Raw genomic sequence first — 25,719 nt, 5'->3', positions numbered from 1 at the left:
GTGTGAGTGTGTTATTACGAACCTTTGTTGAAGATTACGTATTCGTCTCGGAATTGGACTGTTACTCGTGTGTGAGTATGTTACTACGAACCTTTGTGGAAAGTTAGAAGTGAACTTTTGTTTGCCTCAATTAGGAGACTTTTTGGTTATTGTTACCTTTCGTTTGTATGTTCATTCATCAACCTCGTGAACTTTCGTAAATAAATTTGTGTTTGTGAAAAACTGCGAATTGTCAGTCACAACACAAGTGGCGACGAGTTGGTGCCTGAGTGTGTCTTCCTCATGGCGGAAGTTGTCCTTCAGTAGTTGGTCCAAAGTGTGCAGGACTCACTACAATGTTTTCAACAGTTTTGCAAGAACTCTCAGGATACACAGGAACGCTTATTAATGGAACTTTTGCAAAACTGCCTGGTTCCACCACCCCCGCCGTTTCCCACTTCCAACGAGGATGCTGAAGACTGGGAAACATACGAGAAGCAGCTCGAGCAGCATTTTAAAATCCACCAGGCTGTCCAGGAGGCTACTCGTCGTTCCTACGTTTTGTCCTGGAACCAGTCCAAATTGTAAGTTCTCTTGACGAAACTCCAACCTCGACCTCCTGATTCTTTGACTTTCTCCCAGATTTGTAAGGTTCTCGCAGCTTAGAACCGACTTTTCGCCGGCGATAGGGAGCACTGGGTGCACCCGACTGCAAATTGGTCGGCACCAATGACTCCTGCCGTCTGGGTTCAGAGGTCATCCTCAGTTCATACAGGCGGTTGGCGGAGATGGTGAATGCGGAAAGCCTCGCTCGAGGGGTGGAATCTGAGCTAACTACTTGTAGTATCGTTCCCAGAACCGATCGCGGTCCTCTGGGTTGGAGCCGACTGGAAGGCCTAAACCAGAGGCTCAGACGATTCTGCGGAGATCTCAACCTGCGCTATCGGGTGGAGAAATGTAGGGTCCCCCTGAATAAGTCAGGCGTGCACTACACGCAGGAAGCGGCTACAAGGGTAGCGGAGTACGTGTGGAGTGCACATGTGGGTTTTTTAGGTTAGAGAATTCCCTCCCTAAACCCGACAAGACGCCTCCTGGGACGCAGCAAGGTAGGAGTAGGCAAAATGCAACAGGGAATAACAATATTAATCTGCTAATAGTAAACTGCAGGAGCGTCTATAGAAAGGTCCCAGAACTGCTCTCATTAATAAACGGTCACAATGCCCACATAGTGCTAGGGACAGAAAGTTGGAAGAAACCAGATGTAAAAATTAATAAAGTTCCGAACTCAGATTGGAATGTATACCGCAGAGACAGGCTGGAGAGTGAAGGGCGAGGTGTGTTTATAGCGATAAGAAGTGCAATAGTATCGAAGGAAATTGACGGAGATCCGAAATGTGAAATAATTTGGGTGAGGGTCACGGTTAAAGCAGGCTCAGACATGGTAATTGGATGTCTCTATAGGCCCCCTGGCTCAGCAGCTATTGTGGCTGAGCACCTGAAGGATAATTTGGAAAGTATTTCGAGTAGATTTCCCCAACATGTTATAGTTCTGGGTGTAGATTTAAATTTGCCGGATATAGACTGGGAGACTCAAATGTTCATAATGGTTGGCAGGGACAAAGAATCTAGATAAATTTTTTTTAGTGCTTTATCTGAAAACTGCCTTGAGCAGTTAAACAGAGAACCGACTCGTAGCGATTACATATTAGACCTTCTGGTGACGAACAGACCCGAACTATTTGAAACAGTTAACGCAGAACAGGGATCAGCGATCATAAAGAGGTTACTGCATCGATGATTTCAGCCGTAAATAGAAATATTAATAAAGATAGGAAGATTTTTCTGTTTAGAAAAAGTGACAATAAGCAGATTTCAGCGTACCTGATGGCTCAACACAAAAGTTTTGTCTCAAGTACAGATAGTGTTGATGATCAGTGGACAAAGTTCAAAATCATCGCACAATTTGTGTTAGATGAGTATGTGCCAAGCAAGATCGTGAGAGATGGAAAAGAGCCACGGTGGTAAAACAACGACCGAGTTAGAAAACTGCTGCGAAAGCAAGGGGAACTTCACAGCAAACATAAACGTAGCCAAAGCCTTGCAGACAAACAAAAACTACGGGAAGCGAAATGTGGTGTGAGGAGGGCTATGCGAGAGGCGTTCAATGAATTGGAAAGTAAAGTTCAATGTACTGACTTGGCAGAGAACCCTAAAAAATTTTGGTCTTATGTCAAAGCGGCAGGTGGATCAAAACAAAATTTCCAGACACTCTGTGACCAAAATGATGCTGAAACAGAGGATGACAGACTAAAGGCCGAAATACTAAATGTCTTTTACCAAATCAGTTTAACAGAGGGAGACTGTACTGTAGTTCCTTCTCTAGATTGTCGCACAGATGACAAAATGGTATATATCGAAATAGACGACAGAGGGATAGAGAAACAATTAAAATAGCTCAAAAGAGGAAAGGCCGCTGGACCTAATGGGATACCAGTTCGCTTTTACACAGAGTACCCGAAAGAACTTGCCCCCCTTCTAGCAGCGGTGTACCGTATGTCTCTAGAAGAGCGTAGCATTCCAAAGGATTGGAAAAGGGCACACGCCATCCCCGTTTTCAAGAATGGACGTCGAACAAATGTGCAGAACTATAGACCTATATCTCTAACGTCGATCAGTTGTAGAATTTTGAAACACGTATTATGTTCGAGTATAATGACTTTTCTGGAGACTAAGAAAGCTACTCTGTAGGAGTCAGCATACGTTTCGAAAAAGATGATCATGTGAAACCAAGCTCACGCTATTCGTCCACGAGACTCAGAGGGCCATAGACACGGTTTCCCAGGTAGATGCCGTGTTTCTAGAGTTCTGCAAGGCGTTCGATACAGTTCCCCACAGTCGTTTAATGAACAAAGTAAGAACATATGGACTATCAGACCAATTGTATGATTGGATTGAAGAGTTCCTGGATAACAGAACGCTGCATGTCATTCTCAATGGAGAGAAGTGTTCCGAAGTAAGAGTGATTTCAGGTGTGCCGCAGGGGAGGTCGTAGGACCGTTGCTATTCACGATATACGTAAATGACCTTGTGGATGACATCGGAAGATCACTGAGGTTTTTTTGCGGATGATGCTGTGGTATATCGAGAGGTTGTAACAATGGAAAATTGTACTGAAATGCAGGAGGATCTGCAGCGAAATGACGCATGGTGCAGGGAATGGCAATTGAATCTTAATGTAGTCAAGTGTAATGTGCTGCGAATACACAAAAAGAAAGATCCCTTATCATTTATCTACAATATAGCAGGTCAGCAACTGGAAGCAGTTAATTCCATAAATTATCTGGGAGTACGCATTAGGAGTGATTTAAAATGGAATGATCATATAAAGTTGGTCGTCGGTAAAGCAGATGCCAGACTGAGATTTATTGGAAGAATCCTAAGGAAATGCAATACGAAAACAAAGGAAGTAGGTTACAGTACGCTTGTTCGCCCACTGCTTGAATACTGCTCAGCCGTGTGGGATCCGTACCAGATAGGGTTGATAGAAGAGATAGAGAAGATCCAACGGAGAGCACCGCGCTTCGTTACAGGATCATTTAGTAATCGTGAAAGCGTTACGGAGATGATAGATAAACTCCTGTGGAAGATGCTGCAGGTGAGACGCTCAGTAGCTCGGTACGGGCTTTTGTTGTAATTTCGAGAACATACCTTCACCGAGGAGTCAAGCAGTATATTGCTCCCTCCTACGTATATCTCGCGAAGAGACCATGAGGATAAAATCAGAGAGATTAGAGCCCACAGAGAGGCATACCGACAATCCTTCTTTCCACGAACAATAAGAGACTGGAATAGAAGCGAGAATCGATAGAGGTACTCAAAGTACCATTCGCCACACCCCTTCAGGTGGCTTGCGGAGTATGGATATGTATGTAGATGTAGACTTCTGTTCCTTGTGTTGGCTGCCCTTGTCTAATTTCACAAGTGTCGCAAAAAGGCTGGCCACTCGTACCACCAGTGGTCAGCGGAACTGCAAGGTCTCAGCTGGAAATTTCACTTCAACACACGAGTCTCCAGAGGATCCTACGCAGACGAGAAGGTCAACGACCACCGCATCCAGGCCACTCCTGATGCGGCTTCCCGGCGTGACGCCCTCAGACTCGACGATCCTACTCTGGACCATTAATCTGGCATTCAAGTATGAAGTTTCTATGGCGGCCGACAAGCGTTTGGAATCCTGGGAGGAAGTGGCGGCCCTGCGCGACCAAGATGCCTCGGAGCCCGGCGCATGACTGGCGTATGTCAAAGACCATGCCGCCGTCTATTCTGATGACAGGCGGTGGCCATCCTGTTCTGCACAGCGTCGACAGGGCAGCCACCCTGTCCAGGAATTTGCGCTCTCAGACGACTCCGCGGGTCCGGCACAGACCGTCAGTGCACGCAGGCCCCCACCTCCTTGCCACTGCCGCCAGCCCCTCCCGCTGCCGTCCTGCCCGGGATGCTTTAAGAACCATTCACAGGAAGACTGACCTGACAGGTGGGCATACTGTGCAGTGTGTATCCATAACGGACATGTCAACTCGGTCTGCTGATCTCCGCAGCCCCCTCCTCATACGGCCAATGACCGTCAGGGGCGTATACCCATGGATGTCAACCAGGTGCGGTCTCTGGGATCATCCAAGGTGATGATCGAACTTCAGGTCAACGTTTGGCCTCTGAAGATGCACGTGGATATTGGAGTAGCGGTTTCACTGATCAACTATTCCTCTTATGCAAAGATTGCCCCCCCCCCCCCCCCTGATGCCCACACCTTGGCACCTCCTTATTTATAATAAGCAAGCGATCGACATCTTGCGTCAGTCACGGCTTCCATCATGTATAAATCGGTTTGCCGGCAAGTTACCTTCCTCTTGGTCAACAATGCGGCTATGGTGGATGTCTTTGGGTAGGATGCCTTCTGGGCCTTTAGCTTCGCCATTGACGACAGTGTTCATCTGGTGTCTTCCCAGGTTCAATTCCTGGTAGTCGATACCTTGTGCAAGAAATTCCAGAACCTCTTCTCGGCTGTGCTCAAGATTTTCAGGCATTGCTCCAGCTGAAAGCGTCAGTCCACCCGATGTACTTCCGGGCCTGGCAGGTTCCCCACCCATCCAGCAGCCTCTTTACCAAGAAATGGACCGTCTCACCATGGAGGAACTCGTCACTCCGGTCTGTTACAGTTCGTGGGAGACACTCTTAGTCGTTCTCAAGAGACCAGATGGGTGTATCTGAGTTTGTGGTGACTTCAAGGCTATGCTTAACCGTCAGCTACTGGTTGAAGACTATCCCCTCCCACATCCCGAGGACCTGTTCTCCAAGCTCGCAGGAGGACAATTTGTTTCGAAGATTGATCTTGCTGAGGCCTACCTCCAAATACCTTTAGATGAGCCCTCTACTCACTTGCCCGTTGTAACACGCCGTCTGGGCTGTTTAGGGTGAACTGCCTCATGTATGGCATTGCTAGTGCATGTCCATCTTTCAGCGGGATGTGCCAGGTTGTATAAACTACCTCGACGACATCATCGTGACCAGCCGTACCACAGATGAACATCTCAGTCATCTGTGACAATTGTTCCTGCACCTGCAGAGTGCAGGCCTAAAATGCAACATTGCTAAATGCTCCTTTTTTCAACCTGCTATCTCCTACCTGGATCATATCATGTCCCCCAATGGCATATCGCCTGCCTTCTAGCACATCACCACTGTAACAGCCCATCATTGTCCTCATGACGTCCACCAATTGCGGTCTTTCCTGGGTAAAATTGCTTACTATCGAAAGTTCATTCCCTCGACCACCCACATTGTGGCGCCCCTCCGTATCCTAAGCCGAATGAATGTGCCGTTTCATTGGTCCCTGACTTGTGAATCAGCTTTCCACACCTTAAAGCAGAGGTTGCACTCTACAGAGTGTCTCATAGCGTATATCCCCTCTCTTCCTCTCCTCTTGGCTATGGACACTTGAGACTATGGTGTTGTGGCTGTCCTTTCGCACTGTCTACCCGGCGGATCAGAATGCCCAGTGGCGTACAGAGGCCCAATGCAAAAATTCTCAAATTGAGAAGGAGCCTCTAGCCATTGAGTTTGCCTGTACCAAATTCCTCCCGTACCTTTACGGTAGGTCTTTTCTCTTAATCACTGACCGTAAGCTCCTTGTAGCCTTATTTTCCCCATCAGCCCAGTTGCCCACGAAGACTTCCCACTACCTGCAGCGATTGGCCCTATTCCTTTCACGTTTCAGGTACACCATCCTTTTCCGGCCCACCTCCCAGCATGACACTGCCTTGTCTTGGCTCCCCTCTGGCCAGGATTTGGCATTCAGTTCGTTGGACCTCCTAATTTTTCAGGTTGATGATGACATACAGGATGCGTTAGCTGAATTCCCAATCACAGCTAAGAGGATGGCTGCAGCAATGACCACCAATCCGCTCCTCCAACTGGTATGTCGCCATGTTCTCCTCAGCTGGCTGACACTTCCTTCACCTCGCGCCCAGGCTGACCCCCAGTTCTTCTCCATCTGCCTGCCATCAAATGGTGTATGTCTATGGGGTGCTCCTCTTTGCAGAAAATAACAACACTCCATGAGTTATCGTACCAACTTCCCTGCAGCCAAGGATTCTCCACGTCTTACATCAAGGCCACTGGGGTATTGCCTGGATGAATACCCTCGTATGTCGCCATGTCTTCTGGGTAGTCATGACAGTGGACATGGAGCACATGTTTTTAGTTCTCAGCAGTGTACCCAGGACCTTCCCGCACAGCGCCCATCGTTCCAATCCTGGCTGGCCGCTTCCCTTCCATGGAATGCATCCTTGTGGATTTTGTGGGACTCTTCCTCCGTGCTACTGGCTACTCATCGTGGATGCCTACTCTCACTTCCCTTTCATTATATGATGCTCCTCTATCACCACAGAGAATACCACCATTTCCCTGTCAAAAATATTTTTCACTGAAGTCCTTCCTGTCACCGTGGTATCAGATAATGTCCCGCAATTTCGCAGTTAAGAGTTCGCCAAATTCTGTCACGAAAATGGTATCCACTACGTCTTTACCCCTTCTTTCCATCCCCAAAACAATGGAGATGTGGAGCGCCTTGTTTGCACTTTTAAAAGTCAGATGAAGAAGTACACAGAGGATCATTCCCTGGAAGAAACTCTTAAGTTATTTCTCAGTACCTACAGGGCCATGCAGGTGGGTGACAAGAGTCCAGCCAAACTGCTCTGTGTTAGCCAGCCTCAGACACTACAACAGCTCCTCCTGCTGCAGGTTGGACCTCGCGCCCTGCCAGGTGCTTCCTGATATACATCTGGCTCCAAGGTGTGAACTCACGGTTTCAGCCCCCAGCTCAGCTGGCGTCCAGGGGTCGTTATCCGAGCCCATGTTTGTTAGATGTACGCCTCGACGACAGAGTGGTTTCACGTCACCGCAATCAACTGCGTCCTCATTTCTTCGAGCAGCCGTAGCCCCAAACGCCACCTCCTTTCTCTCTCCTATCGCCGGTCCCTTCCTTGGTGCTTATGTTGATGCCCTCTCCTCAGTTGGTGCATGATCATCCCGGAGATAGCCACCAGACGCCAGCTGTTAGTCCCACGCCGCCACATACTATGGACCTGGGACAGCTAAGGGACCTTCCCCTCAACCCACTTCCTGGACCCTCTTTGGCGCCACCTCGGATGGATGACGCAGATGTCTCCATGCAACTTGCCCAGTCCGACGTTGCCTGGCAACCGCCACCGCAGTGGCGTTCCAGCCGTCTCGCGCGGAAGGTGGCGCCCTACTCTCTGTCAGCCAGATTCCAAAGCTGCAGATCAGCCTGCTGCACCGCGCTATATTGGTCCTCTCTCCCCCACCGTCGCCCGTACCGCACCAGTTCTTCCAAGAGGGGAAGGGTGTTATACAGGAGCCCCCAACCCATATTATACCACATAGGGTGAGGTTTTCTATGCCCAAGGCATACCAAAAGCACCATGGTCAACACCGGCTATTTACATACAAGATAATGGAAACAGGCATTCCGAGCACTACTTCCAGCAGGGGGAGCTCGAACCATGGCCTGTAGGAAGTATCACCACGCCAAAACCGGATTGGCTGGAGACAGCTATGTAGGGGCTAGAATCAGCCCTGAAGTTCAGTTCCCGCCGGATGACGACCTCGTGTACTACGACCGTTGAAGATCACGTCTTCGTCTCGGAATTGGTCTGTTGCTAGTGTGGGAGTGTGTTACCGCGAACCTTTGTGGAAAATTGGAAGTGAACTTTTGTTTGCCTCAATTAGGAGACTTTTTTCGTTGTTATTACCTTTCGTTTGTATGGTCATTCTTCGATTTATACTCAGTTCATATTCTCTCCCCATTAGACTTCAATCATGTATTTCTTCTTCACTACCACTGAGAAATCGAATTGGGTCAGTGAGTCTTATCACTGATATTCTTTCCCAGTGAATTTTAATTCCGCTATTGAATATTTCTTTTCTTTCCGTAATTGCTTCTTCGGCTTATAGACTGCGCGGTTGGGACGAAAGACAACATCAGTGTCTTACACATTGTTTAGTCCGACCACTTCCTTCTTCGTCTCCCACTCTTATTATTTTCTCTTGGCTCTTGAAACATATCGTGTACTGTCCGTCTTTAAACATAGCTGACCACTTCTTTTCTGTGAATTCCTAACATCACGCTCCATTTTACACTGTCGAACGTTTCTTCCAGGTCGACAAATCCTATGGATGTGTCCTGATTTTTCTTCAGTCTTGCTTCCATTATCACCCTCACCGTCAGAATCGCCTCTCTGGTGCCTTTATCTTCCCTACAGACAAAATGATCGTTTTGTAACACACCCTCAATAATCTTTTTCATTCTTCTGTATATAACTGTGAAGAAATTTTGGTTCGTGAGCTTTTTAGCTGATTGTGCTATATTCTCGCGCTTATCGGCTCTTACAACCTATGGAATTGGGTAGATAATGTTTCCCCAAATGTCAGATGGTATATCGCCAGACTCGTAGATTCTACACACCAACGTGAATAGTCGTTTTGATGCCGCTTCCCCCAATGATTTCAGATATTCTGGTGGAATGTTGCCTATCCCTCTGCACTAACTTATCACAACTCTTCCAAAGTTCTTTTAAATTCCGTTTATAATAATGTATTCACTATCTCTTATATATCGACCCCTGTTACTTCTACTATCACGCCATCAGACAATTCTTCTCCTCGTAGAGACTTTCAGTGTACTCCTTCCACCTACCGGTTCTCCTCTCTGCATTTAACAGTGTAATTTCCAGTGTACTCTTAATGGTACCACCCTTGCTTTTAATTTCGCCGAAGGTTCTTTTGACATTTCTATGAGCTGAGTCAGTCCTTCTGACGGTCGTTTCATTTTCGACGTTTTTCATATTTTTTCTGCAGCCATTTCGCCTTAGCTTTCCTGCAGTTCCTGTTAGTTTCATTTATAAGTGCCTTATATATTGTACTCTCGATTTTTCTCTCCATATTTTTGTATTTCCTTCATTCATCGATCAATTGAAGTATTTCTTCTGTTACCGATGTTTCATTTTTTGTACCTAGGTTTATCTCTCCTATTTCTGCGATTGCCCTTTTTGTACATGCCCATTCCCCGGAAATAATAAAATTTACATTTTCTCTTGACCAATGAGTTTCTGTTAAGTTCGGTTATTATTTCCTAAATCAACCCGGAAGTAAAGATAATAAAGACTATTAGATTGCGTAATTAAGTATGGAAATTTTAAGTGTGCCAAATATTTCGTAATTTCAAATGTTTATTTGTACAATCGGAGCTAGTACAAATCGATTCTAACAAAGAAAATAAAGTAATTCCTTTTCATAAATCTGAGATTGAAATATAACATATTGTGTATAAAATTATATGAAATTTAAAAAAAAATCATTTGTTATTATACTTACCTGCCCAAAATTTGGAAAGTATTACTGGTATCGACTACTACTGTTGAGGAAAGGTAATGCTAGTGGAGGATGTCCCTTTACAAACTTCTGTTGTCTCAGAGACCTCTAAGCACGTCTTCTCATTCTTTAGTACTTCCGTATCCCACTTCCTTGGGCCATGATTTTCTTGACTACTCTCTTAAACTTCAGCTTACTCTCCATCACTACTAAATTGCGCCTGACTCTCTATCTGCTACTGGGTACGCCTTACAATCCAATATCTGATTACGTGATGTAATCCAATTGAAATCTCGTTCACCTCCCTGCCTTTTCTAAGTCCCTCTGTCCAGATTCTTCAAGGCAGTATTCGCTATTAGTAGCTGAAATGTATTGCGAAACTCAATTAGTCTTTCCCCTCTTTCATTCTCAGTACCTAGCCCATATTCACCTGTAACCTTTTCCTCCACTCGTTCCGCTACAAAAGCATTCCAATCTCCATGACTACTAGTTTTTCATCTTCCTTTACGTATTGAATTACCCGTTCAGTACCCTCACAGACTTTCTCTATCTCTTCGTCTTCAGCTTGCGACGTCGACATGTGTACCTGAACTGACGTATCGGTGTTGGTTTGCTGTCGATTCTGATGATAACAACCATATCACTGAGTTGTTCACGGCTGCCGTACCTTCCTATTGGTAGCCAATCCTACTCCCTTTACACCATTTTCGGAGAGTAAATTCCTCGTCCTACATGTAAATAAATGCTAATAAAAATATAGACGCTCCATTTGCATGTAAAGTTCGAATAACTCAACCGTTATTTACGTTCCTTGCCTTCTTTCCAATTTAATTCACTGACGTCAGTATATCTAGTTTAAGCCATAGCATTTCCCTTTCCAGGTTTTCTAGTTACCCTACTTTTCAAACTTCTGATATTTCAAGTACCGACTTGTAGAACACAATCTTTTCTTTAGTTATTCAATGTTTTTTCATGGTCACCTCTCCATTTGCAGTACGCTTCCGCAGATCCGAATGGGGGACTACTGCAGAATCTTTTACGAGTTGAGAGATCATCATACCACTTTTCGATTACAGCCCACATGTCCTGTGGGTATACAGTACGTTTATTTAATGTAGTGTTTTCCATTGGCTTCTGCATCCTCATGCCGTTGATCATTGCTGATTTTTCCACCTCTAGGAGCAATTTCTCACGCCAATGGGAAAAGAGTACCCCGAGCGTCTGGTGCGCTTCTGCCCACTTTTGACAAGGCTATTGGCAGAGTGAGGGCGACTTCTTACTTTGAACTCTTCTGCCGTCCTTTTTTGAAAATTGAAAGGGTGTGTGCTTTTTTACCTACCGCCAACTTTTATATCTTTATCACTAGTAAAATATTTTATCAGCCCACAGGTTCCACAGTAATGTTGGTTTATGAAGAAAGGAAGTAAATTTACTTTATAAAATTTATAAAAAACAATTACAGAAAGTTGAAGTACATAATAATAATTACTGACCAATTACTTTATGCTAAAACTTTATGAAAACCCAATGAATTTTTTTTTAAAACCCGCACCACCTACTGCTCACCATGAAGGTTAGAACCCCCAGTATTGGGCAACTGGGACCAGGTTGACTACCACTGTAGAAGAGGTTAGTCGGTTTCCGGTTACAGAATGAGCTGTTGGCTAAGTAAAAATGGAGTCGTACGATATAATTACGGCATGCTAAGATCTACGGCAACAGTAAGCAAATTTGCTAAGAGAATAAACACAGATTCTATTACACAACAGTGATCGAACAGGAAGGTTCATCAGTGGAAATCTACATGCAAATGGTGTCTACCGTGGCGGGGAAGTGAATGATTACGTTGTTGAGAACATCAGAACAAATAAACAAGTTCCTAGTTGGCTGTTGCAGAGAATACCAATGGTGAGATCGGCTCCTTGGTAAACAGCTTTCTGTAAAGGGTTGTTCTGCATGCTGGGCAGACTCTTCGAATAACTCCGCCCTGCGGAGAACATGAGTGTACCTTGTCTCCTCCAGGCTCCTGTACACCCAATTGTGGTTGTGTGCGCTATTTTATGCCAATAAAATTTCGCGTCGTATGCCGCGGAAAATCCCAAAGCAACGGCACGAACAATTCTGCTGCAGTAGTGGGCCTTTCCGCCAAATTTCAGCAGCGCTGTATTACATCAGCCAGCAACGTGTCTGGTCCTCCAATCACCTTGCGTCTTTAAGGAGCTCGCGGGAAGGGAGAGGCGTGAGAACCGCACGCGCGAAATACAAAAATAGCGTATGTGCATTGGCACCAGCCTGACGGAGATCCCGCAGTAAGACATCTAATTCTGAGAAAGCCGTCCTCAAAATGCAACCACCAGGCGCCAAACCGTCGGCCAGCGAATTGTTGTTGGCGTAAAACCATTTTGCGAGGGGCCAGCGTGTCGTCTCTAATTTGTTCCTCTTGTGTGTAGTCTCCATATCGCCAGATACAAAGGCGTGCAGCGGGAGCGCCGCGAGGAAATGCCCTTGTTGGTGACTCGCTATTCACTGTGTCCGTCCTTCCAGGACTGCCTCAATGCCTGACGTATTGCGACTCTCACCAGCGCACCGCTGCCCGCAAAGCCACCACAAGCACCGACAGCCCAAAATATAGAAAAGAAAGAACATCCACCACCCAAGTAATTTAAGCGGAGGATAGGAAATTAGAACTTCCACTGTCCGATCGCATACTATCGCGTGAGTAGATTTCCAGTGGATGTCAAATTGAACACATGTGGAAGGCGACAAGCCACTGATGTCTTGGTGTGTTTCACACTGCAGATTGATTCCTCACTCTGCTATTACGGGCTGTGTGACTTTCATTTTCCATTTGATTTGTTGTTTCGGCTTGTTACTGATGGGTGACCTGCAGGCAATTGCACTGCCATGATGTTGTCCCGGCTTTTACTCATAAGTGGCCACAACCCCGCACCATAAGTAAGTTAACTGTAGTTTCAATAATACTATGGAATATCCCCTCTTTGGTCTGTTGACTAATAGTATTGTTCCAAATCAGTCCATCTAGTGACTGTGTCACTTGTTTACTCGTCGCAGCTTTGGCAGCAATACCTTCGTTACAGGTGCTGTCACTGCAGAAAATAGAACCTAAATATTTAAATATGTCACAAATATCCTCAAAGCCTGCTTCACCATTGCGTATCGTTCCAGTCCTCATTGGACAATAATTGGAAGCCCTCGTTGAAAACATATCCTTTATTCTGCGCCCACTCACTGACCGTTGGGATCAGATATACGACATCTATAGCGGATCATCAATGGATAGAACATGTCAAGCTACAGAAACAGATGTGCAATTGTACATCTCATTGTATATTGTGACTTTTAAGCCTAGCAATCATATGTGAGCTCAACATGTACGGACATCATCAGGTTTTGATTGAAAACGATTTATTAACAACATACCTTTGCATAATTTGCTTTACTCTATGCACTAATGTGACAGTTTGGCATGAAGTACCCACTCACAATGAATATGTTTTGTACGAAAAGTTTTGGAGAACAGAGGATGACAGGAATGTCCGCCGATATGGGTTGTCGAAATTAAAGAAGTATTTATGCGATCTTCGTCAGAGAAAGTTTTTTACCAATCAACGAATATTGATGGAGAGTGCAACTAGCCACAAATACTTTTGATACATGTTTGTTTCGTCGCCATTACCAGTTTCTGACAATCGCGTGCGTCTTTGAACAACTACAGTTGATTTACTACAGTATTATATTCGTTAGGAAACTGTAGTCCACGCCTTTGCTGCATATGAATGTCTGCGTATTTGCACCTCTTTATATGTTGTGTGAATAACTTTAATAATATATGGTAATGTGCTACAGTGGGTAACATGTAAAGTAAATGAGTTATATGCATTACATTACACCGTTAAATTTGTTTTATTGAACGTACAGTAGCACAGATATAATTGCATATAACACATTCTTGGCGTGTCCAGTATTTGGCGAAATTTGTGAGGGAGCCATCTCGAAGTGTTCATTAGAACCGCGGGCCAACAAACAACGAGTGGCGACGTGTGGGTCAGTACAACACTTTTGTTTGTTTTGATTCATCAGTCTTCCGACTGGTTTGATGCAGGCAGCCACGAATTCATCCCCTGCGCCAACCTCTTCATGTCACAGTAGCAATTGCAACCTACGTCCTCAATTATTTTGTGGCTGTATTCAAATCTATCTTTTCCTCTGCAGCCTTTTCCGTCTACAACTCTCTCTAGAAACACGGAAGTCATTCCCTGATGTCTTTACTGATGTGCTGTTATCCTGTTCCTTCTCCTTCTCAGTGTTTCCCACATATGCCTTTCCTCTCCGATTCTACGCAGAACCTCCTCATCCCTTACCTTATCAGTCTATCTAACACTCAACATTTGTCTGTAGCACCTCATCTCAAATACTTCAACTCTCTTCTATTTCAGTTTTCTCACACAAACTGTTTCACTATCATACAGTCCGCCCCCGTTAGCTGAGTGGTCAGCGTGGCAGAATGCCACGCCAAGGGGCCCGGGTTCGATTCCCGGTTAGGTCAGGAGATTTTCTCCACTCAGGGACTGGGTGTTGTGTTGTCCTTATCATCATTTCCTCCACATCTCCGGCGCGCAAGTCGCCCAATGTGGCGTCGAATGCAATAAGTACTTGCCCTCGGCGGCCGAACTTCCATAAATGGAGGACTCCCGGCCCACAATGCCGTACGCTCATTTCACTATCATACAATGCTGTGCTCCAAGCGTACTTTCCCTGAAATTTCTTCCTCAAATTAAGGTCTATGTTTGATAGTAGTAGTCTTCTCTTGACTAAGAATGCTCTTTATGCCAGTGCTAGTCAGCTTTTGATGTCTCCAATTGCTCCGTCCCCCATTGGCTATTTTGCTGTCTAAACAGTAGAATTCCTAACTTCATCCACTTCGTGACCATCAATCTTCATGTTAACCTTCTCGCTGTGCTCATTTCTGCTACTTCTCATTACTTTTGTCTTTCTTCGATTTACTCTCAATCCATATTCTGTACTCATTACACAAGCCATTCCGTACAGGAGATCAAGCCATTCTTCTTCACTTCCACTCAGCATAACAATGTGATAAGCGAATCGTATCGCTGATATTCTTTCACCTTCAATTTTAATTCCACTCCTGAATCTTTCTTTTATTGAACAATAGGGGCGAAAGTCTACACCTCTGTCTTACACCCTTTTTAATTAGACCACTTCGTTCTTTGTCGTATACTCTTATTATTCCTTCTTGTCTCATGTGCGTATTGTATATTACCCACCCCTCCCTACAGCGCACCGCAATTTTTCTCAGAATTTCGAACATCTTGCACCGTTGTACATTGTCAAATGCTTTTTCCAGGTCGATATATCCTATGAACGTGTCTTGATTTATCTTTAGTCTAGCTTCCATTATCAACACAAACGAGAATGGATTGTGGGACAGGCCAGTCATGTTTGTCAAAACTTGCAACACTCAGAGCAGCTGTAACAGCAGAAGCAGGCAGCACGATGTCACCAAGTCAGGGCAAGATCTGTTTTGTGAGCTAAGTGACTTGGAGCTAGGTTCAAAAATGGTTCAAATGGCTCTGAGCACTATGGGACTCAACTGCTGAGGTCATTAGTCCCCTAGAACTTAGAACAAGTTAAACCTAAGGACATCACAAACATCCATGCCCGAGGCAGGATTCGAACCTGCAACCGTAGCGGTCTTGCGGTTCCAGACAGCAGCGCCTTTAACCGCACTTCGAGCTAGGTAATAATGCAACAAATTCACCTCAAAGCCATATAAATAGATGTGAATTTTGAGGAAAATTGATTCTGAATCCGACAGCACCATGACTGATCTAGATTCATGCTACTTTGTCAGACGACTGGGCACTGCCAGCTGCAGCTGTGTGTTCGAGTCCGGTTGGGCAGGCGCCTTCTCCACTAAGTCGACTCTAGGGGACATGTTGTCGCTGCACCAGTGACTTGCTGTCCATGCTTGCCATTGACCCACTCATGCAAAGGGTAAGGTAGTGTTATTACTTGTTTGTGTTTGCCTAATTGGCAAGTGGTAATCATATATTGGTCATTACAATCGGGAGCACGGTTTTCAATGACACAAGGGGCTGCAACAGAGGAGATGCTAAAATGTTAAGAGAAGAAGTGGATAATTTTATTTGCGGACAGTAAAAAACAGCATACAAGGTTAGCATCCCTTGATTGTGAGGAGAAAGAAATAGCTAACTGCAAATCTATGGAGTATAGAGAGAAGTTTTGTAGAGAGCATGAACACTGGGTGATCGAAAACAGGTCGCGAGGATGTTTGAAATATTTTATTGTTGAGAGCATTTCTCAAGGAGACTAGAAGTCTGGCAAAAGTACTTTAAAATGGGCACAAGCTTTGTGATCGAGACTGTCTGTGCCCATTTTAAAAATGTTGGGAATATACTGATTATGCAGAGGATGGATAGAAGGGAAGACTGGAAACAGAGCGGAGGGAGCAGGTAGATGAAAGAGGTAGGAGCAAGCGGGTGCATAGCTTACGTTTCTACAGAAATTCCGACTACCAGTAACAGAACTGAGCCTGGCAGTACTGTGAAGAGTAGGGATGACTATCATGGATGGGTGGACAATCTTATGAGTGGCAAGATTAAATTAATAGTAGACGCTGTCATAATAACAGTTCCTGAGAAGTACGTGAAGCACAGAGTAAATGCGATGTTGAAGTTAGGGTGAGTAACGTAGAAGTACTAGCTCCGATATTCAGTGAAATTGTGGTGTCTGAGGTAGCAAGAATGTGTTGTCTCTACCGATGTGATTAGATGTTAAGATAGCAACACAGGTGTTTTTAGCGGAATAATATCGTCTTCACTGAATGATAAAAATTGTATTGAGGCCAGAGAGCCCCGTCCGGATGAACAGGAAAGAGCATGTGCAGTTGATTTTTGTGTCGTGCATTGTGGAACGGCAGATGATATAGTTTTAGGTTGTAGCAGGAATGCACAAGGAGTTGTTGATAGTTGCGTTTCTGATGTTGTGGGAGAAACAGTACCTGGACCTATATTTTCACAGAAGCGGAGTGACCGGAGGAAAAGGAGGAGGGGACGACTTCGTAGAGAGATTGATCAAGTCGAAAGAGCTGAATCTGTTGAAAAGTGTACGCCAGAGACTCAGATTGTAGTGCGAGCACAAATGCTCTGTCACAGCCCGGCAGGGCAACCAGCAGGCGTGCACATTGAGTTGCTGACGGCAAAGCCAGTCTCATATGCGCGAAGAGTAGTGGTCGAAGGATGCAATGCGAAACTGAAAGTAAACGTTCTGATTGAACATTATGCCAAAGATAACATTAGGCGTCAGCATGTTGTTGCCAGTGTAGAGCTGTCACAAGGAACGGCTGTTGTACAAGAGAAACGTGTTAAGGCGTGGATAACTACACCAAGGCACAATTCGCACGATATAGAGCCCCCAGATCACTGGAAGTTGTTCGGGTGAGTAGGACCACTAGAAAACAAAGCATTTCGAGAGGAATTCAATCTGCGATGAGTGCTACAGTGGAAGGAATAAGTGGGACTATTTGTCGAAGTACAAATGTTCCAAATGGCCATAAGTACTATGGGACTTAACATTTGAGGTTATCAGTCCCCTAGAACTTAAAACTACTTAAACCTAACTAACCTAAGGTCATTACACACATTCATGCCCGAGGCAGGATTCGAACCTGCGGCTGTAGCAGCAGCGCGGTTCCGGACCGAAGCGACTGGAACCGCTCGGTCACAGCGGCCGGCTTTGTCGAAGTGTTGTAAATGGCAATGCTGCATGTAGTTTTGTCGTGTGGCTAGTTCTAGGAGTATGTTCATTCGTAAATCATAGGGAAAACTGCTGCTGCAGGATCAAAATTTCGAAAGTTGTTCCTAAACAAAAGGATACAAAAACCACAGGATCGACGGTCGGGTGTAAATAGCAATAGTTAAATGGAGTCAGACCACGTTTTGTTCAAGCTAATATGCTGAGGATACTTGATGAAGAAGGAAAGAGTGTTATTTTCAGTTTGTAAGTGTGGTATGGCGAGTCAAAACGTACGTGTGGGTAAGGATAGCAACAGACCCAGCAGAGAAATAGGTTTCGTATTATTTGAGATCATGAGCAGGGCAAGACTTCCTTGGGAAATATTGATAGATTAATCTACACAAGGAGAGGTACAAAGGAGGCGATACCTGCAGTAAGTCTATGAGATATTTTGTAGTATAAATCTCAGAGAAAAATGAATTGGTAGAGCTTAAGGAAGATGGAAAAGGCCATAAAATTTAATGTACTAAATGTACAGTATTTATAATCATAGCAGTATGTCAGTTATAAACCAACACCGGATGTAATGACGGTGGGGAAATGGTCCCGAGCAAGAACGGAGGGGGCGGGGGGCGGCGATAGTGTGGTGAAACTACACAGTTTTTGGTGAAATTTGTGAGAAATCCATAGTAAAATGGAGCAGTACAAACCGTGGGTCAGTGAGTACAGTGTGATGATATGTGGGTCAGAAAAATACATGTGCCATATAGCGGTACTGTGTAAGCTAAGTGATCAGGGGCTGGATGATACTACAATAAATGCGCCTCAGAGAAACATAAATAGCTGTGAATTTCGTGGCAGATGCTTTTATGGCTTCCAGCACCATTGCTACGTTGGGTCCACGCTACAAGATGAGACGACAAGGCACCGTCAGCTCCAGCCATGGGTTCGACACCGGTTCGGATCGGGGCCCTCCGGCACTGATTCTCTTCCTGGGACTTGGTGATACAGTGCCACTAACCTGTCGTCTGTGTCTGCTATCGTCTGTGTCTGCTGAGACAGACTCTTTTCAGGGGGCAGCGAGTCATATCCCATGCACGATAGTCTCCAACCATCACCACTGGGGATGCGAGCAGGTCTGTTCGCTAGATGTTGCCATTCCATATGTTAACACTGCTGCAGCAGAAGCAGCAGAACGCTGCTAACATTGAGGCCGTGTGCCACTGCCAAGGCCGATGGCCATTGATCGCCTTCGAGAAAGCATCGCAGGGAGCCTTCGCTTGAATCTCTTCGCTAGGACGGAAGCCAACCAGCTGCTAGCTGACGCTCGCCGAGATCAGTGAAGTGGGGCGTGTCTGCTTCACATTTCTAACAACGTGATGTGTGTTTAAAGTTGAATAAAACATATCTCTACCACAAGTGTGTCACTAGGCCTACCAGCCCATCACTTCATCAATCTGCAGTCTACAAAATGTCTCCAATTACACCACATTAGCACATTTTTCGGCTGCATTAACCACGACCCTTGCTTTAAAAAAGCAATGCACACGCTTTTTTAGTTCATTACAATGCGGTTGATATTTAAGAGCACAATAATCATAAATAATTAAGTTATTATAATTGTAAATGTACGTTTTGTTTGTCCACCTACAGTTACATTTCTCTCAGGATTATTTAGTTTCGGAAGTATTTCCGTCCAATTTTCCAACAAAATTCTTTTAGCTCTTTGTCTCTAACTTGTAACACACATGAGTTACAAAAGAATCGTTTCTCTGATATTACGCATTCGATATGGTCCTACTTGTTTCGGATTCCACATTTTCATTGTTGATTTATATGCACCAGCCAGTAATAACAAATCAGTAGAGATTTAAAATGCAATTTCATCTAATGCTTCCCAGCTATCACCTTTCTGGCCCTCAATATTAGACACTCAGTCACAATACTCTGGAAATGATCATTCACAAGAAATAGAAAATCGGATCTTGTATCTCTCACTTTGTATATGGCATGTTTAGTTGGACCAAGAGTCAACTGTGTAACGTTTGCACTGGACGCTCTTCCAGGTTTTGGAAAAGATTCCTAGTTCTCTTGATATTATTGCCTTTTGAGTAAACTACTTATACTGATTGTATGTGGCCATCTGAGATGTCACTGTCTGATGTTCGTCTTATTAAGATGTAGAATTTCCATGTTCTCCTCACTGTCAGACGCATTTACTGAAGTTACCAACCGTTTGTCATAAACATATTATTTCGTCTTGATAATCTACCAGAGATTAGTGCACCAGATACATGAAGTAATGAAACCATATTGGCAGCGAAAACAATTTGATAATTTAAATATAATAAGCATCTTCATTGTTGTGAAACTTACCTTTTAACAATAAGGATACAAAAACCAGCTTTGTTACCAACGTACTTTATCTTTTCCCGTCCGGAAATGAAACATAGTCTTTCAGCCCAGTATTGGACCACGCCCATGGCTCCTTTCTTGTCTAGTTTCATCTTGATAGCCTACCAGAGATTAGTACGCCAGATATTCACAAATTGGTGAGGTTGCATCTATAGGGGCAGTTTGTAAAGGCCAGAAGGTGTTCCTCTTCACAGCACCATAATCGAACTGCATCTTCGTTATCATGACCCCATATAGTCATATTTGGTTTCACCGTAGTCTCAGACCTTCATATGCGTTTCAGGGCCTTCCATGTTTTGTTGTGGAGCCGCCAGACAGTACCATTGCTGATGGATAATCAGGTTTCCATTGTTCAGTGGTCGTGTTTAAGAACCTTTTACGTGATCTCAGTCTTCCAGACTAGCCACTCACTGCAAAAGACCGGATGTCGACCATTGATGCTGTGGCTGAGCCTCTCTGTGTATTGATAAGAGTTTCTCCAGGATCTCGAACTAGCAAGATCAGTAGCTTTGGTAGGCCGTTGGTTTCATAAGCCCCATTGTTCAAATGGTTCAATTGGCTCTGAGCACTATAGGACTTCTCAGGTCATCAGTCCCCTGGAACTTAGACCTAAGGACATCACGCACATCCATGCCCGAGGCAGGATTCGAACCTGCGACGGGTGGTAGGGACAGAACATCGAGGGATATTATACTGAGTGCACTATCCGAAAATTACCTCGAGCAATTAAACAGAGAACCGATTCGTAGAGATAACATCTTGGACCTACTGATAACAAACAGATCCGAACTTTTCGACTCTGTAAGTGCAGAACAGGGAATCAGTGATCATAAGGCCGATGCAGCATCCCTGAATATGGAAGTTAATAGGAATAAAAAAAAAGAGGAAGGTTTATCTGTTTAGCAAGAGTAATAGAAGGCAGATTTCAGATTACCTAACTGATCAAAACGAAAATTTCTGTTCCGACACTGACAATGTTGAGTGTTTATGGAAAATTTTAAGGCAATCGTAAAATGCGTTTTAGACAGTTACGTGCCGAGTAAAACTGTGAGGGACGGGAAGACCCCACGGTGGTTCAACAACAAAGTTAGGAAACTACTGCGAAAGCAAGGAGAGCTTCACTCCAAGTTTAAACGCAGCCAAAACCTCTCAGACAAACAGATGCTAAACGATGTCAAGTTAGCGTAAGGAGGGCTATGCGTGAAGCGTTCAGTGAATTCGAAAGTAAAATTCTATGTACCGACTTGACAGAAAATCCTAGGAAGTTCTGGTCTTACGATAAATCAGTAAGTGGCTCGAAACAGCGTATCCAGACACTCGGGGTTGATGATGGCATTGAAATAGAGGATGACACGCGTAAAGCTGAAGTACTAAACACCTTTTTCCAAAGCTGTTTCACAGAGGAAGACCGCATTGCAGTTCCTCCTCTAAATCCTCGCACAAACTAAAAAATGGCTGACATTGAAATAAGTGTCCAAGGAATAGAAAAGCAACTGGAATCACTCAACAGAGGAATGTCCACTGGACCTGACGGGATACCAGTTCGATTCTGCACAGAGTACGCGAAATAACTTGCCCCCCTCCTAACAGCCGTGTACCGCAAGTCTCTAGAGGAACGGAAGGTTCCAAATGATTGGAAAAGAGCACAGGTAGTCCCAGTCTTGAAGGAGGGTCGTCGAGCACATGCGCTAAACTATAGACCTATATCTCTGACGTCGATCTCTTGTAGAATTTTAGAACAAGTTTTTTGCTCAAGCATCATGTCGTTTTTGGAAATCCAGAATCTACTCTGTAGGAATCGACATGGATTCCGGAAACAGCGATCGTGTGAGACCCAAGTCCTTTTTTTGTTCATGAGGCCCAGAAAATATTAGATATAGGCTCCCAGATAGATGCTATTTTCCTTGACTTCCGGAAGGCGTTCGATACAGTTCCGCACTGTCGCCTGATAAACAAAGAAAGAGCCTACGGAATATCAGACCAGCTGTGTGGCTGGATTGAAGAGTTTTAGCAAACAGAACACAACATGTTGTTATCAATGGAGAGACGTCTACAGACGTTAAAGTAACCTCTGGCGTGCCACAGGGGAGGGTTATGGGACCACTGCTTTTCACAAAATATATAAATGACCTAGTAGATAGTGTCGGAATTTCCATGTGGCTTTTCGCGTATGATGCTGTAGTATACAGAGAAGTTGCAGCATTAGAAAATTGTAGCGAAATGCAGGAATATCTGCAGCGGATAGGAACTTGGTGTAATGTATTGCGAATACATAGAAACAAAGATCCTTTATTGTATGATTATATGATAGTGGACCAACACTGGTAGCAGTTACTTCTGTAAAATATCTGGGAGTATGCATGCGGAACGATTTTAAGTGGAATGATAATATAAAATTAATTGTTGGTAAGGCGGGTACCAGGTTGAGATTCATTGGGAGAGTCCTTAGAAAATGTAGTCCATCAACAAAGTAGGTGGCTTACAAAACACTCGTTCGACCTATACTTGAGTATTGATCATCAGTGTGGGATCCGTACCAGATTGGGTTGACGGAGGAGATAGAGAAGATCCAAAGAAGAGCGGCGCGTTTCGTCACAGAGTTATTTGGTAATCGTGATAGCGTTACGGAAATGTTTAGCAAATTCAAGTGGCAGACTCTGCAAGAGAGGCGCTCTGCATCGCAGTATATCTTACTCGCCAGGTTTCGAGAGGGTGCGTTTCTGGATGAGGTATCGAATGTATTGCTTCCCCCAACTTATATCTCCCGAGGAGATCACGAAGGTAAAATTAGAGAGACTCGAGCGCGCACGGAGGCTTTCAGACAGTCGTTCTTCCCGCGAACCATACGCGACAGGAACAGAAAAGGGAGGTAATGACAGTGGCACGTAAAGTGCTCTCCGCCACACACCGTTGGGTGGCTTGCGGAGTATAAATGTAGATGTAGATGTAGACCTGCGACCGTAGCGGTCACGCGGATGCAGACTGTAGCACCTAGAACCGCTCGGCCACCCCGGCCGCAAGCCCCATTGTTATTCGACGTCTTACATTAAGAACAACGTCGCCTTTCTTCACATGCATTGAACTGGCCCTTGCGAATCTGGCGTATTTAGTAATAGAAAAGACAGTGCTAGTGCCGTGGTTCTCTTGAGGGTAGGTATTGGTCCCCACTAACTGTTTTCAAGTTCCCGAAAAGTATTATATGTGAAGGTCACGTTTTGATTTATCTTTTCACAGTTGTGTATGTGTCCGAGATCTGTCTGTCACACTCAAATAGTTTGGTTTATGTGTCTGTTCATATATGGTACCCTTCTCCTATACGTTAGGTATAGAAATGGGATGGTAACTGAAAGAGACTTGTAGATGTAATTTTAGATAGACAGAGTCTGCCACGCGGTTCAAAATAAGTCTCTCATACAATTCGCACAACTGACAAAGAAGTGAAACGGATAGGTTGTCCTGTGGCGAGTCTGGTTCCTTCCCAGACATCAGCAGCTCCACGATCTTTGCCCCTCTCCAAGTCTTGAAAATCTTATGATTCTAGCAGAATTTGTTGAAAAGTCGCAGTATCCACATTACAGCGCCCAGGCCACAATGTTTGATCTGATCTGAGCACATAGCATCCACCCAGCCGCATTATCATTTTTCATAAAAAGACCTTGGTTGAGTTCTTTCAAAGGCGCATTTTGTTGTTTTACATTCTACCTTCCACTCAAGAGGAGCTGAATGGCCACGTGGTTGGGTGTTACATCAGCACGCTGTCTGGACCCTGTTGGAACACCATCAAGCTTTTTGATAAGATTCAACACTATTTTCCTTCAGTGTGTCATGTCCCTCTTCTGCAACTTCGGAATTCATTTATTTTGCCTCTCTTCACTTCTATCAGCGTTGTACCGTATGTTTGTCCTTTAAAAATGTCTTCCTGATACAGTTTCTCATATTCGACAAGGAGTTGCTTAGATCTGTGTGAGAGGCCTAAGTTGTATTGCTGTCTGCAGACACGTGGTACGCAGTGTTTCGAGAGCATTTGTAGTATTTTTACAGACACCTGGAAATTTTCAGATGTAGGGGCTAGGTCCACAATGACTTTGCCAAGTATCTGCTGGAAATATATCCACTTCACCTTACTGAAGTTAAATCTTCTGTGGGTCGACACAGTTTTGGTTTGAACTGCGGCCTACACCTGTGCCCCAGTTCGTGTGTGCTGGGTTCAAGGAATAGCTGATACACCATTTTCATACAGCAGTGGTGTGTGATACAGTAATCGGGGCTGTAGCTGCTTCCATTTTTCACTTGGGATGAAGGAGGATAGTTCTGTGTCGTGATGGATAGGGAGACCACATGTGTTTGCCCACTCCTCCAACAGGTGTCTGTTCACATCCGTGTCGTTGTAGCCTCAGTTGATGCTGTGGCAATGGAAATCTCCTACTATGAATTTGGTATTTTGCTTATTACAATTTTTAAGAGGTGAAAAAGCGAAATTTTAGGGTTGCATACTTCATTCGGTAAAAGCGAAACCCTTATATGGTCACTTTGTTGTCCGTCTGTCTGTCTGTCCCTTTGTTGATAACAATTTTCCTCAGGGACGAGTTGACGTATGAGTTGGATTGTACGAGTCACATATAACAGTGCACGGTCTCTTGACAGAGTAAAAAACTTGAGCTTCCAAGACAATGGTATGAAAAGATGTGGTCATTTATGTCATACATAATATGATAATCACAAAGCCACTATCAAAACCTGTGGTGTACTTCCCCTTGACCTATTTGGCAAGAAGCAAAGGTCCACAGTAAAAGTCAAACAAAAAATCAGAAAATTATTAATTTGCAAATATATCAGGCGACGAATATACTTTTTTGTAACTAGTTACTCAATTAAAACATTCTCGGAGTCTTGGAATTCCCAGAACCAGTATTATTAATTTACAAATACATCAGGCGACGAATATACTTATTTGTCACTTGTTATCCCATTAAAACATTCTCGGAGTCTTGGAATTCCCAGAACCGGTATCCTGGCAATTTCGATGTCCATAAAAGAGAAGAATCATCGAGATTCTTGATTTCCAGGCTCCAAAAAGTTTCTGTATACATAGTTAAGTTTGTATATAATTCCTGCTTGCACTTGACCAAATTTTCTGCTTGAAGTTTGTGCACGGATGTGTCCGTGAAGTTTCCCCTTTCGACTATTAGTATTTCAATGGCATTACTTGTCGTTGTATCGACAGGCATCACGATCATGTCGGGTCTAGTGAATATGGCATTGCCGTGTTTGTGGTGTCGTACTTTTGAACGTAGTGGCATTCCTTGTAATTAGAGTGTTTTCCCTTATGCGGCTCTGTGAGTGTGTTGAATGCATAATACATCTCATTAATATGTTTGGCAGAGTGTCGATATGATGTCTTGCTTATTCCTTGTTCCTTTAAATCCCCTCGTCGTTTAAGCTTCCAGTCTTAGGATATGGCTCTAAAAATGCATGTTTTGGTCCGAATTTGTGTTGAACATTGGTTTCTGGTAGTGAAAGGATTTGCTGTTATCTGTGTGGAGAACATTTACAGGTGACGCCGGCGTTCTTTTATCTATT

Source organism: Schistocerca piceifrons, chromosome 5 (assembly GCF_021461385.2).
Source record: "Schistocerca piceifrons isolate TAMUIC-IGC-003096 chromosome 5, iqSchPice1.1, whole genome shotgun sequence".
NCBI lineage: Eukaryota > Metazoa > Arthropoda > Insecta > Orthoptera > Acrididae > Schistocerca > Schistocerca piceifrons.
The sequence above is the reverse complement of the archived record's forward strand: the minus strand, read 5'-3'. Positions refer to the sequence as shown.